Below are 18,953 nucleotides of genomic sequence, written 5' to 3'. Positions count from 1 at the left end.
TCAGAGTTGGGTTGCCATTGCCTACCTTTACATCATAACCCTGGTATTCCTTGGAGGGCCTCCCATTCAACTACTAGTCAGGGATGACCCTGCTTTGTTTCTGAGATCTGACTATATTGGGCTGGCCTGTGCTAACCAGGTCAGGGCAAGAATGCCGGGAACTATTTATTTGAAGAGGGAGGGAGAGAGTGCGTGAGACCAATTTTCAGGGTTCCCTGAAGAGAGTGAGTGAAGTTTACACCAAAGGGGGAACAAAATGGCAGAGTTTTTTTATGGGGCAAAGCCCACTTGTCAGATGCACCGTGTATAATTCAAAGCAAGCCCCAAACATGATGCCCACTTACTTCTTCCTGAAATCACATTTTTCACAAAGTAGGGCTTACCCTGGCTTTCCTCTTCCTCACTGGATCAGGTCACAAAATGCTTCAGGAATCCTCAATAGGCTTCACCTTTGAGTCTGCACAAGGACCTCCCGTTTGAAAACAACTGCCTTCATCAAAAAGACGATGCTTGACCTAGAGAGTCTTCCAGCCTTCTGTGACTGATCAACTTTCCATGGTAGCCATTTTGTGATTGCTCCTGAATCCTACCTCCCATGGAAGCCATTTTTGGTAGTGCTCACTTAGATTTGCCAGCTCTGGGTTGAGAAATTCCCTGGAGATTTGTGGGTGGACATTGAGGATGGTGTGGTTTGAGGAGGGATATCACCTCAGCAGGACATAATGCCATACAGTTCACTGAACTCTTTAAAACAGCCATTTTGGGGAAATGCTCTCTGGAGATCAGTTGCAATTAAGGGAGATCTCCAGGCAGTACCTGGATATTAACAATTCTATACCCAGTTCAAAATCTTCAACGTGCTCACAGGGTCAGCAAGTTTGCCCCCCTAACTCAAGTTTCAGTATATTAAGAGTGGATTGTGTTGTGAGGCAATAGGAGAAGTGGACTTCAGGCTGCTCTCCTTGCCTCTGCCTCACAGTTTGGTGCCCTGGTTTCTTCAGTGTAAATCCAGAGCAGGCTGTGAGCCAACTCACCCATTAGCTAACCGAGAGTGTTTTCTTTGAAGCGTGCTTTGAGGCCTGGCCTTAGTGCTCCAGGGCTGAAGCGGCGGATGCCACGAGAGTGTGATGCCCACAGTTATCATGTCCCAGTTAGTATTAATTTAATAACAGCCCATTGTGCTTCTCTTGCTTTTACCTCTGCTTTCATCTCCACAGGCCGGAATTGCCTCACCTGCCTTCACTAGTGAAACCACCCACCCCCTCCTTGGGGAGAGGAGGAGTACCATTAACTTCATTCTGTACAAGGGAAATTAAGGCAGAAGGCAGGTGAAGGGATCAAAACCAGGCCAAGAAGAAGAAATAACAGCACTCTAATGTTGCTCTGTTGATTACATGCCAGCACAGTATAGATTCTGTGTCCAGATGAAGTTAAATTCTTGATCTGACAGATGTTGTAAATTCTTTTATTTTGGCATATTTCTTTTTAAAAAGTTATAACCCTTTTTCCCTGATTGGACCAAAAGCACCTTTTTGCATTGTTCTTACCACCTTCACTTAACTTTCACAACAGCAGCCTTGTGAGGTAGATTAGGTTGAAACATGATAGGCTGAGGGTCACCTGATGAATTTCCACAGCAGAGCAGGGATTTGCGAGTCGTCTCACAATCTGAGGCAATGCTGTGTCAGAAAGTGGCACCAAAAGTCCTAGCCTTAATAATTTAAAATTCTGCTCATTTGCATTTCTTTTTTTACTCTTAAGAAATAGATACCTCTGTGTGTGTGTTTAAAAAGCAAATTAAAAACTGCAATTTTTGTAGACAATGACGATCTCTTGTATGATTGTGGAGTGACAGGATCCACATGGCCTGCACCCTTCCGGCAGTTTCAGGTGCTCTCAGTTTGGCGGTGGAAAATGCACACCTTTTTGTGTATGCATGATGTAGATAATTTATTCTTTGTTTTAAACAGCAGTATGCAAACAATGAACAATAATGAACAAAGTTCTAGTGGTTTCTTCATTAAGTGAAGAGGAAAAATAAGGAAAGGGCTGAAAAGAACAAAAGGGACTTAGCATGTGTTGCATTTGTTCAGGGCTGGGATAAGCATTGTGGGGGGGCATATATTGGGGCCCAGAGACCATTGAGGGGCCTACCACTGACCTCCCAGTCAGCTCCTCATGCACACTACCAACAGGTTTTTGTAAATATGTGAAATCAATGGTACTACCTGGACAGAGTACCCTTTTGTGCCAAAAGCAACTTCTGTTATTTCCAGTGTTTTGAGGCTTCTGTAGTTATGCAGTGATGAAGGGTGACACTTTGCCTATGTTCTAGGACACTGTTGCCTTCTTTCCACATCTAGAAGCACTGTACATGGAGAGCACTAGACCAACCTGTGGCAACATGCAGTCAGATGATAAAACCCTCAATTTGTTAATATAATTCTGTTTCCAAATTATCTACCTTTGGAAAGATTGTCAGTCCTTGGCCTTTTGACAGCAACAGAAAGTGAGCCATCAGATAATGTAAGTGACAGGCATATTGACCAATCAGCAGTGTACATCAATGTCAGCATCAAAGAGGTTTATCTGGTTTGCAATTCCACCAATCATTGCCTTTTCTCACCAGGAAGGGCTTTTCGGATTCCATATTAAGTGCATTTTAGGTTTTAAAATACCAAAATAGCTCTCTTATATATTCTCCCTGAACAACTGCAATAGAAAATGAAACATTTACTTATAATAATAATAAGATATTAGATTTATATCCCATCCTCCACTCCGAATCTCAGAATGGCTCACAATCTCCTTTATCTTCCTCCCCCCACAACAGATACCCTGTGAGGTGGGTGGGGCTGAGAGGACTCTCACATCAGCTGCCCTTTCAAGGACAACTCCTGCGATAGCTATGGCTCACCCAAGGCCATTCCAGCAGGTGCAAGTGAAGGAGTGGGGAATCAAACCTGGTTCTCCTAGATAAGAGTCCGCACACTTAACCACTACACCAAACTGACAATTGACAACAGCAAGGCATCTGTTAGCACAAGCTTAGAAGCAGATTAATGGGTTGATAAAATATTACCTATTGCACTCATGGATAAAATCACAATGTATAAGAAAATGAACTATGGTAAGAGTAAGGCACAGAAAAAAATTATTGAGACATAATATCCTTTTATATTGGAATAGAAAGGAACCAAATAAATAGGTTAAAGAGTCTATTTTAAGATCTATTTGATAAGATATGCAGAATTATATATGTGTTTAATCTGACATGTATATATTAGCATTAGTTCATATTCCCCATAACTGGTTATTTCTGGATTATAGTAAGATTCTACAGTTGATATGAAACAAAATTGTAAATAATTGAACTGTCTCCCTGGTGTAAAAGGGGAACTGGTGTCTGTCTTGTTTTTTCACATTTCTTTCTAAATGAATCAATTAAAGGGGTGAGGGGAGAACAGCAGAGCCATTATTGTACCCACATCAAGGAGTGCTTTGTAATTGTTGAAAGGGTGTGTGTGTATGTGTGTGAGAGAGATATATTAGAAACACAATGATTGGCAGGTAGTGTCCCTGAGAATTCATTCCAATTGGGTGGAAATGAGAAACAGCCGGAAATGGGCTGTATCTTTCATTACCCATTACTCTCTTCTATCTGCCTGAAAACGGAAAGCTGGATCTAAAAGGTACAATCCTTAAAAATGTTATGTCAACTGGGTGCAAAATAAAAAAAAAAATGTTATCTCAACTGGGTGCTAAATAATAGCCAAAAATGTGTGTCCCATTGAAGCAAACAAATACATAACATGAAGAAAATGGATATTAAAATAACAAAATGAACTGAAAATCAATACAGATTACATGGTTGTGTGCTCACATTCTAGCCTCTTTCCCAACTATTTGGAGGCAGCTTTGCTTTCATCACTGATCAGCCATTTTGGGATTAGAGGTCAGAGAGAATGAATTCCTGGAAACTTTGGTTCTTGACATTTCTCTATCTTGGAATTGAAGAGTTAAATGGATAGAGAACAGAACCCTTAAGGAATAGCAGGATATAATCTAGGGACTCCAGATCACAGAGACAAGTGGGGTTGCCAGCCTCCAGGTGGGGCCTGGAGATCTCTCACGTTTACAACTAATTTCCAGCTGGCAGATCAGCTCCCCTGGAGAAAATGGCTGCTTTAAAGGGTGGATTATATGGCATTGTATCATACTGTGCCCCCTCCCCTCCCCAAACCACGCCCTCTCCTGGATCCACCCCCAAATTCTCCAGGTATTTTCCAACACATATCTGGCAACCCTATAAGATCCCCTATACAAAGCGTCTGTTTTGGAGTGTGAACGCATCCCCAGTGATGCCAGAGAAGCTCCCCATTCATCAAATACAAGCTCTGGGCCTTGGTCCTCCTGCTTTGGAGTCAGCGAGGGTTTTTAGAGGACTTCTGTGGTTTGGAAAGGAAGAGCCTATTGAAGAACAGGTACCCTCAAACAAACAGGCTGCTGAGGTTCTTGCAAAAAAAAAGGGGAAGGACCAAATGAGGTTCCGGTTCTGGCATCATCTCCATTTCCTCCCTCCTTTCCCTCCTCACTTACTTCCACATTCCTGTTTATGCTACACACCTTGAATGTTGTACTGGGACCTGTTCCTCAAGCCGTATCCACCCATCCTGCCTTTGGGATTCAGCCCCAGGCTAGGGCAAGAACACCATTCCAGAAACAAGGAGCATTTGGGGATGAAAACAAATCCTACTTGAGATCAACCAGTATACAGTGGGATTTTGGGGCGGGGGGGGGGGGATGGGGTGGCGTGGGGAAAGGAAGAGAGACGTTCCTGTGAGGGAATCACATTAATCAGGAGAACAATAAAAGCAGAACTTCTGTGAATGGACTATAGGATTAAGAAATGGATGCTCAAAATTTGAGAAACAGACAATGCACAACACACATAGACATCTGGCTTTCCAGCAGTCTGCTGCTCCAGAAATGGTTTAGAAGCAGGGCCCCCTAGCCCCATATCCTCCTTTTTCAGCAGGGTTAGGAATCGTTGCTGCCAGATCCAAGGCCTCACTTGATTTCCAGGAAGTCTGACTCTCCAATACCTTCCATCGAAACCAACAATAACGCCCCCTCCAAAAAAAATTGCAATCTGAGCTTGGCGGAACTCACTACCACAAGGTTTTCACTAGGTGAATTAGCTTCTTTATATGTAAGGTTGCCAGGTCTGTGTTGGAAAATGCCAGGAGACTTTGGGAGGTGGATATGGAAGAGGGTGGGGTTTGGGGAGGGGCCTCAGCACGTGCAATGTCCTAGAGTCCACCTGTCAAAGCAGCTATTTTCTTCGGGGGAACTGATCTCTGCCAGCTGGAGATCGGTTGTAAAACCAGGAGATCTCCAGGCCCCACCTGGAGAATAAAAACAACAGAGAAGTCACTTCAAGATTAGAACAACTACAACCACACAGGTTATAGCGATCCAATAACGAAATATTAAAATGCGAAAGACATAATTCCCATAAAGTCCCAATGAAATCATAAACAACAGGGAGTCCCAATGTGCAGGGAGTCGACTTGAAACGTCCTGCTTCGATCGTTCTTCAAGCATGGGGTGCTCCTTTCATAATAATTATGCAAAAAGTGGGAACTTTTCATTGGGACTTTATGTGAATTATGACTTTTGCATTTTAATATTATTTCATTATTGAGTCACTATAACTTGTGTGGTTGTGTTTGTTCCCACCTGGAAGCTGGCAACCCTATGCCATTATACCCCACAGTTCCTCCATTTCCTAAATCCTGCCTTCATCAGTCCAACCATAAATTTCTAGGAATTTCCCTACTCATCACTGGACACCCAACACACAAGACCTTTGCTTTGTTGTTGTTGTTCTTAGCCCTGACTATAAATAGCCACAGAAGCTAGCTTCGCCAGCAGGCCTGCCCTTTAGGATGCTATTTACCAGATAGGGTTGCCAGGGTTTGGAAATACCTGAAAATTTTGGCGGTGGAGCCTGAGAAAGGTGGTGTTTGGAGAGGGAAGGGACTTCATACAGGGATGCCAGCCTCCAGATGGCACCTGGGGATTCCCTGGAACTACAGCTCATCTCCAGTCCACAGAGATCAGTTCCCCTAGAGAAAATAGATGCTTTGGAGGATAAACTGTATGAGATTGGAACCCACTGAGGTCCTTGTTCTCTTCAGGCTCCACCCCCAATCTCCAGAAGTTTCCCAACCTGGATCTGGCAACCCAACCCCTCCCATCCCCAGCCAGTAGCCAAGGGGCATCTGGCAGCCCTAGACTTCAGTGGGGCATAATGCCATAAGAGTCTGCATTCCAAAGCAGCCATTTTCTCCAGGTGAACAGATCTCTGTTGCCTGGAGATCAGTCGTAATACAGGGAGGTCTCCAGTGACCTTATTAATCTTATTACCAAGCAGTGTTGCTTACTTATGTTGTGAAAAGCTTCAGAGGACCATTAAAAAAATTAAGCCTCTATTAAAGAGTCCCCCTCCAAGCCTATTGGCAACCCTACAAGGCAGAGCTGTGAAGGCTTAGGTTGCAGGCTGTTGCAAGCCACAGGAGTTTGAACTGCCGAAATATGTGCCCAGAGTCCTCTCCTCTCTTCTCTCCCCACCCACAGGCCTGTGAGTTTTGCAAACAACCTGTCCATTAAGGCCCTTAGCAGGATGTTGTTAAAGTCTTGGAACACCAGCCGGTGTGGACTAGAAACCGCCATCATTTTAAGCGCAAGTTTCTGCCAGATCCATCACAAGAACTAATCTGGCAAGAACAGAGAGGTTCCCCCCAGATAACATCTTCACAACACCTAACGGAGGAACTGCCTCACAGCTACGCCTGGGCCCGGGTGCGAAGAGAGGCTGGGGCATGAGCAGACTTGTACAGAGTTTCATTGAGTAAAGACTGAGTAACAGTACACGAAACCACTTTCCTTGCTCCCTCCCAAGGGTGAGTGAGCAGTACCAACCAGAAAACTCTTCAGGTTGCTAAAGGCATCGGGCAATTATGTGAACAAAAAGCCAGGTCTCCCCGTGTGCTCAGAGTTGCTCTTGCAACTTTGGGACAAGCCTTTAGAACTCCCTTCCCCAGCTGACATAAAACACGTACCCCTGTACCTGTTCTCATTTCCTCCCACATCACCTCTATTGCCTGTTTCTTTTGTCTGTTGAAGTTTTGATTGCAGGCTCTTCAAGGCTTTTTTTCTTACATAACAATACAAGTACCAGTTGAGTGTCAGAAGTTGCCTGGAACGCCTCCTACCAGCTGGGGCAGGTTCATCAGCTGTGACCTTTCCTGGAGAAAGCTGACATAGCCCCAGCCACACATACCTTCGTAAAAGGCAGACTTGTGAAGGGGCAGCCTCTGAATAATTAATTAATACCCCCAATAATAATATTTGTCATACTGAGTAAAAATATGCTTTGTCGTCAAACTAAGGAGTCTGTTGTAAAACTGCCGTTAGAAACTGACTACCGCCCAGTGGGTGTGAGCTCCAGCTGTAAGATTGGATAAGGGAACAGCCTCCTACAGGTGACTTGCTGTATATAGATAAAGTAAAGGGAGCCATGTCATGGAAATTTACTAGGAGTTCTGTGAAGGCGGGATCTTTGAAATCTGATAAGCTTGTGCCAGCCTACTTGCTTGCTTGCTTGCAAACTGTATGCACACAGGGAATGTATCTCAGTCATTTTGGGGGCCCATGCCCGACTGGGTTCTGCTTATGGTACCATAAAGTAAACCTCGCTTCAAACCAGTAAGTCTGTGCAGACCTTCTTATTTCTCTGCTTCATTTTGATGCATTGACCAATGGGAAAATAACAGGGTAGGATATTTCCTTCCCCTTGGGTTGCTGCATAGCTGTCCGCCTTCCACTCTCATGGCGGGAAGACCGGACTAGGTGCCACGGTCACATTTCTGATCAAGTCCAGCTCTCTCCACCCCGGTGGGAGAAGGCGTCCAGTTCGCCAACCAAGATCCCACGCCTGGTTGAACTGACATGTCCAGGGAATCGGAAGATCTTCAGGATTGTGAGTATGAACTGTCTGGGAATTCTGATTACCTCTCCTTAGGAGAGATGAAGGGTCTGATCACCCCTTACGCTCTGTCTATTAGGTTCCACTTTGGAGCTGAAGCACAGAAGCTAGGATCTGGGAGGATTTCTGTGGTGTGTGTGCATGTGTGAATGAGAGGAGACGAAGCCTCTAAGCGAGAGGGACTTTCTCTTGTGCCGTTCCCAGTAGAGCGACCTCACTGGGTCACGAGAGAGAGGAAGTGAAAACCCCCAGGGCTCCCTGGCTGCCAGACCCCATACTGGCAGCTGCTGTTTTCTGTTTTCCCTAGAAGTATCTTGTCTAAACATCTGATGCCATGGGTGGAAATCAGTCAACCCCCCCGCTAGAGTACATATGTAAAAAACTTCAATGAACATTTCTATGAAATCAAACAGATTGCTAAGAAAAATCAGGAATTCCAGCAAAGGTTAGAAGCTAGTATTAAAGAAAAGGAAACTGCCAAACTTTTGCAAACTGTCCTAGAATCTTACAAATCCACAGAGAAGAGGCTAGAAATTCTAGAAGTACTGGGTAAGAGGAAATATAACAGAACAAATGTAGGAGTTCAGACTAGGCTTCCCAACCCTCCCGCCCTGGCGGGGGACCCCAGGATTTCCACCCTCTTCCCCCGCTCCCCCAAAAAATGGAAGCGGGGGGAGAGGGGGGAAACGGCGCCGAGCCGCCGGATCCTGGAGCCAGCGAGGCCGCCGCGCAACTGCCGCCCCCTCCCCGCCCACCGCAGTTTCTCCTCCGAGATGGGCCCAGGCTGAGCCCATCTCGGAGGAGCAGCCAAGAGGCAGCAGCAGTGCAGGGGAGGGCGAGGCAGGCCAGGAGCATGGCGAGCCGCGAATCCGGGCCCTTTTAGGACCCGGACTTGCGGCTCGCCATGCTCCCGGCCCGCCTCCACCCCCCCCCCTCCGCTTCCATCCCAGAGGCGGAGCGGGCGAGGCTGCCACGCCGCTGCTGCCTCTACTCTGCTCGCCATGGCTGCTCCTCCAAGATGGGCTCAGGCTGAGCCCATCTCAAAGGAGCAGCCACGGCAAGCGGAGAAGAGGCCGCCGCGCTGCTGCCGCCTCTACTCTGCTCGCCGTGACTGCTCCTCCAAGATGGGCTCAGGCTGAGCCCATCTCAGAGGAGCAGCCACGGTGAGCGGAGAAGAGGCAGCAGCTGCGGGGCGGCTCGCCACGCTCCCTGGCGCCGTTTCCCCCCTCCCCCTAGCTCCACCCCAGTGTCTCCTGGCTCCACCCCCAAAGTCCCCAGATATTTCTGGGGTTGGATTTGGCAACCCTAGTTCAGCCTCAGCCTTCCTCTCCTCCTCATGAAAATGAGAACACAGTCCCTGTTTCTAGGGTTGCCAAGTCCAATTCAAGAAATATCCGGGGACTTTGGGGGTGGAGCCGGGAGACATTGGGGCAGAGCCAGGAACAAGGGTGTGACAAGCATAACTGAACTCCAAGGGAGTTCTGGCCATCACATTTAAAAGGACAGCACACCTTTTTAAATGCCTTCCTTCCATAGCCAATAATGAAGGATAGGGGCACCTTGTTTTGGGGCTCATAGAATTGGACCCCCTGGTCCAATCATTTTGAAACTTGGGGGTATTTTGAGGAGAGGCTATACTGAAAATTTGGTGCTTCTACCTCAAAAAAAACAGACCCCCAGAGCCCCCGATACCTCCAGATCAATTCCCCATTATACCCTATGAGAATCGATCTTCCCAAAGGCAAAAGGAATATAATTTTTTTTTTTTTAGAATGCAGTGCTCTGAGACATTAAGAATGTAACGTACTCGAAGCGGAGACGAGAGTAGGGCAACATTGTTTATTAGGAGCACGTTGCAAGAGTGATAACACGCGGGCCGGGTCCCACTTATATACAATCCCCGGTACAGCCTACAAGGTTGGTCAGGCCAATCCTGACCCGTTGAACTTCCCGCCACAGCTGTTAATAGGCGGGGAGATTCGCGCCCTGCGCTGGGGCTTCTGGGACGGCCCAGTTGCCCCTGCGTCCGGTCGCATATTATTTACTGATACACTACACCCCTCCCCCCCTGGTTAATGAACATAGTCTTGCAGATATGCGGGAGGTCGGCGCTCTCTGGTGGACCGTCTGGGGAGGTCCTGTGGGGGAGGCGCCGCCACCGCATCTGATGCTGCGGGGGACCCTGGTGCGGACGGTGGCGGCCGGACTGGTTCTTCGGCACCTTCGGGCTCCGGCGGTTCCGGTGCTACCTGGACCGGCGTTAGGGGTGATGGGGCCGCGTCCTCCGGTCGGTCCCCGCTGGGCTCTTCTCCGGCTCTTGCCTCTTCTGTGTCCGCCAGTTCCTCTGGTAGCGTGCGGCGCCTCAATTGGTCTATGTGCCGCCGTAGTACCTGGCCCCCCTCAGTTGATATGTCGTAGTGGCGGGACCCGGTGACTCGTAGCACTCGGCCCGCCACCCAATTGGGCCCCCTTGTGTAGTTCCGGGCGTAAACCGGGTCGCCCGCGAAGAAACCCCTGACTGCGTCCCGGACCTCGGGGCTCTCGCGGGTGTCTGACGCCCGGTCAGGGTGTAGTCTGTCCAGCTGGGTTATGAGCTTTCGCCCCATGAGGAGCTCAGCCGGGCTAACCCCTGTGACCGGGTTGGGGGTGATCCTATTGTCGAATAGGAATGCCGCTAATCGGTGGTCCCAGTCTCCCTGTACAATACGGCCCAGGGCTTCCTTGGTGGTGCGGACCATCCGCTCTGCCTGACCGTTGGTGGCTGGGTGGAAGGGGGCCGACCTTATGTGCCTAATAAGGTATCGCTGGAGGAACGCCTGGAAGTCTGCGGACGTGAAAGCGGTCCCATTGTCCGAGACTATGGTGTCCGGGATACCGTGTGTGCTTAAGACCCTGCGTAATGCTCGGATTGCGGCTGCGGACGTGGTGGACCCTACGGGGATGACCTCCAGCCATTTGGTGTAGGCGTCCACAATTATCATGAAGATCTGCCCCTGGAATGGCCCCGCGAAGTCGAGGTGGAGTCTCGACCATGGTTTCCTGGTGGACTCCCACCTAGTGGCGGGGGCGCTGGGAGGCTCGGGCCGCGACTCCTGGCACGTCTGGCACCTGCGGACCCAACTCTCTATTTCCCCGTCCATTCCCGGCCACCAGACGTAGCTTCTGGCCAGGGCCTTCATGCGAACTATGCCGGGGTGGGTCTCATGGAGGGATTCTAGAACACGCCTTTGCAGCAGGGGCGGAATCACCACCCTACTCCCCCATAGTAGGCACCCCTTGTGTGCCGCTAGTTCCTCCCTCCTGACCTTATAGGGTTTGAAATCTTCCCCCATGTTCCCCTCTGGCCACCCCCTCACCACCCAGTCGAGCACCCGTGCAAGTGTCTTATGTTTCTGGGTGGCCTTGGCGACCTCCGCTGCGTGAAGGGGCGGCTCTGGGAGGCTTTCCATCAGCATGACCTGGTGTGCGGGGGCGGGGTCTGGACCCGTTTCCGGAAGCGGCAAGCGGCTGAGCGCGTCAGCGTGACCCATAGCCTTGCCGGCCCGGTGTACCAGTGTGTAAGTGTAGGAGTTGAGGAATTGATTCCACCTCAACACGCGCTGTGACAGGATTTGGGGGGTTTGTCGATCTGGGGCCAGCAGACCTAAGAGGGGCTTGTGGTCCGTGGCTATGGTGAACCTCCGCCCGTACAGATACTCATGGAACTTGCGGACCCCCGCCACGATCGCCAGAGCCTCCTTGTCTATTTGCGCGTAATTGCGCTCTGCCGGTGTCAGTGTGCGGGAGTAGTACGCTACCGGCACCTCCCTCCCGTCCGGGAGTTGGTGCCCCAGGACTGCTCCCACCCCATACGGCGACGCATCGCAAGCCAAGATGACGGGGAGGCTCTCGTCAAAATGGTGGAGCACCGCGTTGGACACCAGAACGTCCTTGACCGCCTGAAACGCGGCGGCTTGTCGTTTGCCCCAAACCCAAGGGGCTTTTTTATCCAGTAGGCGGTGAAGGGGCTCTGCTAGGGCTGCCTTGTGGGGGAGGAATGAGTGATAAAAGTTAAGGACCCCCAAGAAGCTTTGTAGCTCCGCTTTGCAGGTGGGGGCCGGAGCTTGCACGATGGCCCGTGTCTTTTCTTCCGTGGGGTGGATTCCCGCTGCGTCCACGGCGAACCCCAGGAACTCCACCCGCGGAACCCCCAGCAGGCACTTCTCCCTCTTGACTTTGAGCCCCGCAGCCTGGAACCGGCGGAGCACCTCTCTTAGGCGGTTGCCGAATTCTTCGGGGTCCGGGGCGGCGACTAAAACGTCATCGAAGAACGGCTGGACTCCGGGGATCCCTTTAAGGAGAGCGTCCATTATACTCTGGAAGATCCCCGGAGTGACGCTTACCCCGAACTGTAGCCTCCTCACCCGGAAGGCCCCCCTGTGCGTTACTATCGTCTGGGCCTCGGCCGTCTTATTGTCTACCGGGAGCTGTTGGTAGGCCTGGGCCAGATCCAGCTTCCCGAAGATTTTAGACCCCGCGAGGGCAGCCAGGACGTGGCTCACCACCGGCACTGGGTAGGGGTTATCCTGCAGTGCCCGGTTTATCGTGCATTTGTAGTCTGCACAGATCCGCACCTCCCCGTTTGGCTTTAGTGGGGTTACGATGGGGGTCTCCCAGGGGGCGTAGTCCACTGGCTCCAGGACTCCCTGGGCTGTGAGGCGGTCTAGTTCGGCCTCTATTTTGGGCTTCAAGGCGAACGGAACCCTCCTTGCCTTGAGCCGAACCGGCCTGACCGTGGGGTCTAGGGGCAGGGAGATGGCCGGCCCCTTGTAGCTTCCCAGGGACCCGTCGAATACTTCGGGGAACTCTTTGCAAATCTCCCCGAACCCGCTGGGCGTTAAGGTTTGCCCCACCCCCTCCACGCGTATCCCCAAGGGTTTGAACCAAGCCAGCCCTAGCAGGGTGGCGAGTTGGCGCTTTACCACCAGGATGTCCAGCGGCCCATAGAAGGACCCCCTCTCGACTTGCACCCGCGCCCACCCCGCAATTTGCACCGGGTTCTTCTGAAAGTCCCGGAGTATGAAGTTCGCCGGCCGTAGTTGCAGCCGCTGCCGGGGGCACAGTTCCCTCAGGGTCTCCTCCGCTATGAGGGAAATGGAGGAACCTGAGTCCACCTCCCTTTGGCAGGGGTTCCCTTCGATGAGGACTGCCACTTTAATCTTATCGGGGGTGGCGAGGGGCAAGTTCAGTACCTGTAGGGACGTGGAGTCTGCTGAGTGGGACTCCGCTGACTCGTGGTGCGTGGTCGGCCTCCGGCGGTTGAGCTTGGCCCGGCAAGCCCTGGCGATGTGGCCGGTCTTCCCGCAGCTCCGGCAGTCCCAGGTCCGGTACTGGCAGTCTCTCTGATCGTGGGAGTCGCCGCAGCTGGCACACTTGGTGGCCGGAACCCTCTCCGACGCCGGTGGTCGATCGGCCGCTCGGGGGCGTTGGGCCGCTCTGTTGGGTGGGCCGGCGGGGCGACGCAGCTGGTAGGCTTCTCTCTCCTCCATGCGGTCGTGGTCCAGCTCCTCGTGGTGGACGGCGTCTGACCGGGTCTTGGGAAAGGTCCTGGAGGTCCTCTCGAACGCCACCGCTTCACTGAAGGCGCTCTGGAGGGTGAGCTCTTCTTTGGCGAAGAGCTTCTGCTGGAGCCTCTCGTCGCGGAGGCCCCACGTGAATCGGTCGGCCAGGGTGTCTTCCAGCTGGGGGAAGTTGCAGTTCCCGGCGATCTTGCGGAGGGCTGCCAGATAGTCGGCGGCCGATTCTCCTGCCGCCTGGTCCCTCCTGTGGAACAGGAATCTGCGAGCCACCCGTGAGGGCTGCGGCAAGAAGTGGCCCGTGAGGAGTCTGATGATCTCCTCGTAGGATTTCTCCGCCAGGCGGGCGGGCGCCGAGAGACCCTTTGCGATCTCGAACGTGGCGGGCCCGCATACGCTCAGGAGAACATCCCTCTTTGCTCCGGCGTCGGTGATCTTGTTGGCCCGGAGGTAGAACTCGACCCGTTCCGAGTAGGACTCCCAGCCCTCTGGGTTTGCTGGGTCGAAGGGCTCGAGGTAGCCGGTGATTCCGCCCTGGTTGGCCATGGTGGCGGCGGCGGTCGTGACCGGTCGTTCGTTGCCCAAGATCTCCGTCGTAGCCGATAAGGCTAGAATCCCATCCTCGTCGCCAGTGTAACGTACTCGAAGCGGAGACGAGAGTAGGGCAACATTGTTTATTAGGAGCACGTTGCAAGAGTGATAACACGCGGGCCGGGTCCCACTTATATACAATCCCCGGTACAGCCTACAAGGTTGGTCAGGCCAATCCTGACCCGTTGAACTTCCCGCCACAGCTGTTAATAGGCGGGGAGATTCGCGCCCTGCGCTGGGGCTTCTGGGACGGCCCAGTTGCCCCTGCGTCCGGTCGCATATTATTTACTGATACACTACAAAGAAGGAAAGAAAATTTTCACCTCAAGTCTCTCCTCTTAAAGCACAAGCAACCAGGTGTCTTTAGAGAAAGAGACCCGTCTTCTTTTATAAATCAGATCCATAACTAGCCAGGGAAGAAGAAATTTGGTCATTTAAAAATCTTTAACTATGTGACTAAGTTGATGGACTCACGTTATGACAATCTGTGGAAAACCAAGGAAAGCTTTAAAGGGGAAAAGCACCTATTATTGTTGTTTTGTTTGTTTCTCCAAGTATGTTTTCCAGGCTCTTCCATATCCACCCAGAGGTCCTGAAATTTGCCTGGCCATGCCTCATTGATGTTGGAAGAAAGGCCTCCTCCAGAACCTCATCCAAACTGAGTTGTGGAGAAAACTCATTTCCAGGGAAATTCCTCTGCCTAGAAAAAGGCTAGTTGCCCCAGCTGATCACAACAGCAGCCCCACTGCCACTTCCAAGTTGTGTTTCCAGAAAAAGAATTCCTTTTGGCTGCAATAAAAACAGATTTCCCTGTAAAAAGACTGTCCTGCATTCCTCCATGAACTCAAGAAACAAGACCTTTTGTTAGATTAAGGGGGGAGGGGAACAAGGAATTAGTCAGGAGATGGTTTTTCTATTGTAAATAATGTGACCAAATGTGGACTGCCTGCAACTGGCAATGTTTCCAAGTATGTCTGAATGTGTGTATCTTAATCACCCAGGCTACAGCAAGGTGTTTGCCGTAAAGGCACATGAGTTGATCCAGTTTATAGCATGTCACTTGCATATGTCCCTTATTATTGCTTATGCATTTTAGAAATTGAGATGAGTTCTTGTATTCTTGCATCATAGCTAGTAAAGTTTTATTGATAAAGAAATAAGTTCCCTAGGATCCTTCCAAGATTTATGTTCACAAATTTAGACTGGACATATGCATATACCATGAATGAATTTCTCTGTTCAAGTGATTGCTTATCTCAAAAATGAAATGTATCTCTAGCCTCCTCTTTCCTCTACCTCCTCCTCCAGATCGTCCCAAATTTCAGTGATAGTCTTCAGTACCAAGACACGTAGTCTCCTTTTCCCCCGATTGGATTGCTTTTTTAAAATTTTAACTCATGTATAGCCTATTTTTGTAGTTGACATTCCTAAGCCTTTCCCCTTTGTTCCAAATGTGTCTCAACCCTGGTTGTTTGAAGTCTGATTGGCAGTGAATCATGAAATGTGGCACACACCCTCCAAAGATTGGGCAGTGTCAAAGGGGGGAATTGATACCAGAGTGCTGCCGAATAAAGAGGGTAGCCTTAAAAGACATGGGGCACCCCTCTCAAGCTAGTCTGTGTGCCTAGAAAGGCCCCATGATGAAGAACACTGGGCTGCTTTCTGGAACAAGCGGGAGCTGTACAAAAGAGACGGTCTCCACTTGTCCCCAGATGGAACCAAGCTGCTGGCGCTTAAAATAAAAAAGGTGGCAGAGCAGTTTTTAAACTAAATCTTGTGGAAAAACTGACAGGAGATTAAATGTTTCTGGTTCGGGAGGACTCATCTCAAAGAGTTAGCTGTTACTTTTCTACCGAGTAATGGATCAGAGATGTCCACTGAGATGGTGACAAACAGTATGGAGTGTCTGCCAAAGTCTCAAGGCAGCAGGAGGAAGGCTGCGGGCCTAACATGCCTGGGAAATTATAGTATATAAATGCTAGAAATGTTCAAAGTAAAATTGGTGAATTGGAATGTTTAGTGTTGGGGGGAAACACAAACATTGTGGGAATTTCAGAAACTTGGTGGAATGAGGAGAATCAGTGGGACACGATTTCTGGCTATAAGTTATATCAGAAGGATAGGGAGGGAAGGGTTGGAGGTGGGGTGGTTCTGTATGTCACAGAGGGTATACAGTCCAGTAAGGCTGAGGTCAAAGAATTACCGGTATATTCCCTTCTAGAAATGCTTTGGGTCAAAATAGAGGGCCCAAAAGGAAATTTAAGTATGGGAGTTTGTTATCGCCCACCAAATCAAAAGAGAGAGGACGATTATAATATGATGGAAGGATTAAAGATAGCGACTAAATGTAAAAACTGTGTCGTAATAGGTGATTTTAACTACCCGCAGATTGATTGGGTCAATATGTGTTCAGGTCTAGAGAAAGAGATTGAGTTTCTAGATGCTCTCAATGACTGTGCTATGGAGCAGATGGTCTCAGAACCTACAAGGGGTGGGGCCATCCTGGATTTGGTCCTAAGTAATGCCCAAGACTTGGTGAGAGATGTAAAAGTGATCACACCGCTTGGGAGCAGTGACCATAACGTTATTGATTTCACCATTTGTATAAATAGGGAGTTGCCCCCAAAGACCAGCACAACCACGTTTAACTTTAAAAGGGGTAAATTCTCTGAGATGAGGAGGCATGTGAAGAGGAAACTGAAAGGAAAGGTAAATACAGTCAAACCCCTTGGGGAAATTTGGAGGCTATTTAAAACTACAATCCTAGAAGCTCAGATAAAATATATACTGCAGGTTAGGAAAGGCACAAACAGGTATAAGAAAAGGCCTGCATGGTTAACAAACAAAGTAATCAAAGCTGTAAAAGGTAAGAAGGACTCCTTTAAGCGGTGGAAAGCTAGTCCAAGTGAGATTAATAAAAGGGAACACAGGCTGTGGCAAATGAAATGCAAGATTGTGATCAGGCAAGCAAAAAGGGACTATGAGGAACATATTGCAAAAAACATAAAGACCAACAATAAAAATTTCTTCAAATATATTAGAAGCAGGAAACCAGCCAGGGAGGTAGAGGGGCCATTGGATGACCAAGGGGTAAAAGGATTACTGAAGGAGGATAGGGAAATGGCTGAAAAGCTGAATGCATTTTTTGCCTCCGTCTTCACTGTGGAAGATGAGAAGTGTTTGCCCGCTCCAGAACCACTAATTTTGGAAGGGGTGTTGACTGAGTCAAATTGAGGTGACAAGAGAGGAGGTCCTACAACTGACTGACGAATTAAAAACTAACAAGTCACCAGGTCCAGATGGCATACATCCAAGAGTTCCGAAAGAACTCAAAGTTGAACTTATGGATCTCCTGACAAAAATATGTAATCTTTCATTGAAATCTGCCTCCTTTCCTGAGGACTGGAAGGTAGCAAATGTCACCCCCATCTTTAAAAAGGGTTCCAGAGGAGATCTAGGAAATTACAGGCCAGTCAGTCTGACTCCAATACTGGGAAAGTTGGTAGAAAGCATTATCAAGGACAGAAGGAGTAGGCACATTGATGAACACAAGTTATTGAGGAATACTCAGCATGGGTTCTGTAAGGGAAGATCTTGCCTCACTAACCTGTTACAGTTCTTTGAGGGGGTGAACAAACATGTGGACAAAGGGGACCCAATAGATGTTGTTTACCTTGACTTCCAGAAAGCTTTTGATAAAGTTCCTCATCAAAGGCTCCATAGTAAGCTTGAGAGTCATGGAGTAAAAGGACAGGTCCTCTTGTGGATCAAAAACTGGCTAATTAATAGGAAGCAGAGAGTGAGTATAAATGGACAGTCTTTGCAGTGGAGGACGGTAAGCAGTGGGGTGCCACAGGGCTCAGTATTGGGTCCCATGCTGTTTAGCTTGTTCATGAATGATCTGGAGTTGGGAGTAAGCAGTGAAGTGGCCAAGTTTGCAGATGACACTAAATTGTTCAGGGTGGTGAGAACCAAAGAGGATTGTGAGGCGCTCCAAAGGGATCTGTTGAGGCTGGGTGAGTGGGCGTCAAACCAGTAAGTCTGTGAGGACCTCGTTATTTCTCTGCTTCACTTGACTACTGTAACATGCTGTATGCGGGGCTTCCCTTGGATGCGCTTCAGAAACGTCAAGTTGCTCCAAAATGCAACAGCTAGAGTCATTACAGAAATCTAACAGAATAATGGCCTCCAAACCATCCTATCATTAACAGCCTTGCTCAGGTCTTGCGAACTGAGGGCTGTGGTTTCCATGATTGAGTCCATCCAGGGCTTTTTTTGAGCAGGAACACAGTTCTGGCTGGCTTGGTGTCAGGGGTGTGTCTTAATATGCAAATGATTCCTGCTAGACTTTTTCTACAAAAAACCCCTGTGTGAAACAATGGTGACATCAGAGGTGTGGCCTAATATGCAAATGAGTTCCTGCTGGGCCTTTTCTACGAAAAAAGCCCTGATAGCAACCCACACTGTGGGAGGGTTGGTGGCTGCCACCATGGCAGCATGATGTAGCCTGATCTTACCAGATCTCAGAAGCTTAGCAGGTTCTGTCCTTGACATGGAGACTGACGAGGAAGGCAGTGGCAAACCTCCTCTGCTCCATCACTTGCCTTAAAAGCCCCTCACTGGCGTTGCTGTGAGTTCTGTGACCTGATGGCACTTCACACAAGACCCACACTGTGGTTTTAAAATCTGCCCAAGAAACCCTCTTGGGGCTGTCTTCTAGTTGAGGTAAGATCTGTCAGAAGCAAGGGCTTTCC

General features: G+C 49.4%; 1 protein-coding gene across 1 annotated transcript in view; it reads left to right on the top strand.

The window, feature by feature from the left end:
* RELA (RELA proto-oncogene, NF-kB subunit) overlaps nt 1-18,953 on the top strand; it is a 542,238-nt gene that overhangs the window by 445,484 nt on the left and 77,801 nt on the right. The window lies entirely within an intron of this gene.

This window comes from Heteronotia binoei, chromosome 1 (genome assembly GCF_032191835.1).
Source record: "Heteronotia binoei isolate CCM8104 ecotype False Entrance Well chromosome 1, APGP_CSIRO_Hbin_v1, whole genome shotgun sequence".
In the NCBI taxonomy this organism is placed as follows: Eukaryota; Metazoa; Chordata; class Lepidosauria; order Squamata; family Gekkonidae; genus Heteronotia; species Heteronotia binoei.
Note: the sequence above shows the minus strand (reverse complement) of the source record. Positions and strands in the feature narration are given on the sequence as shown.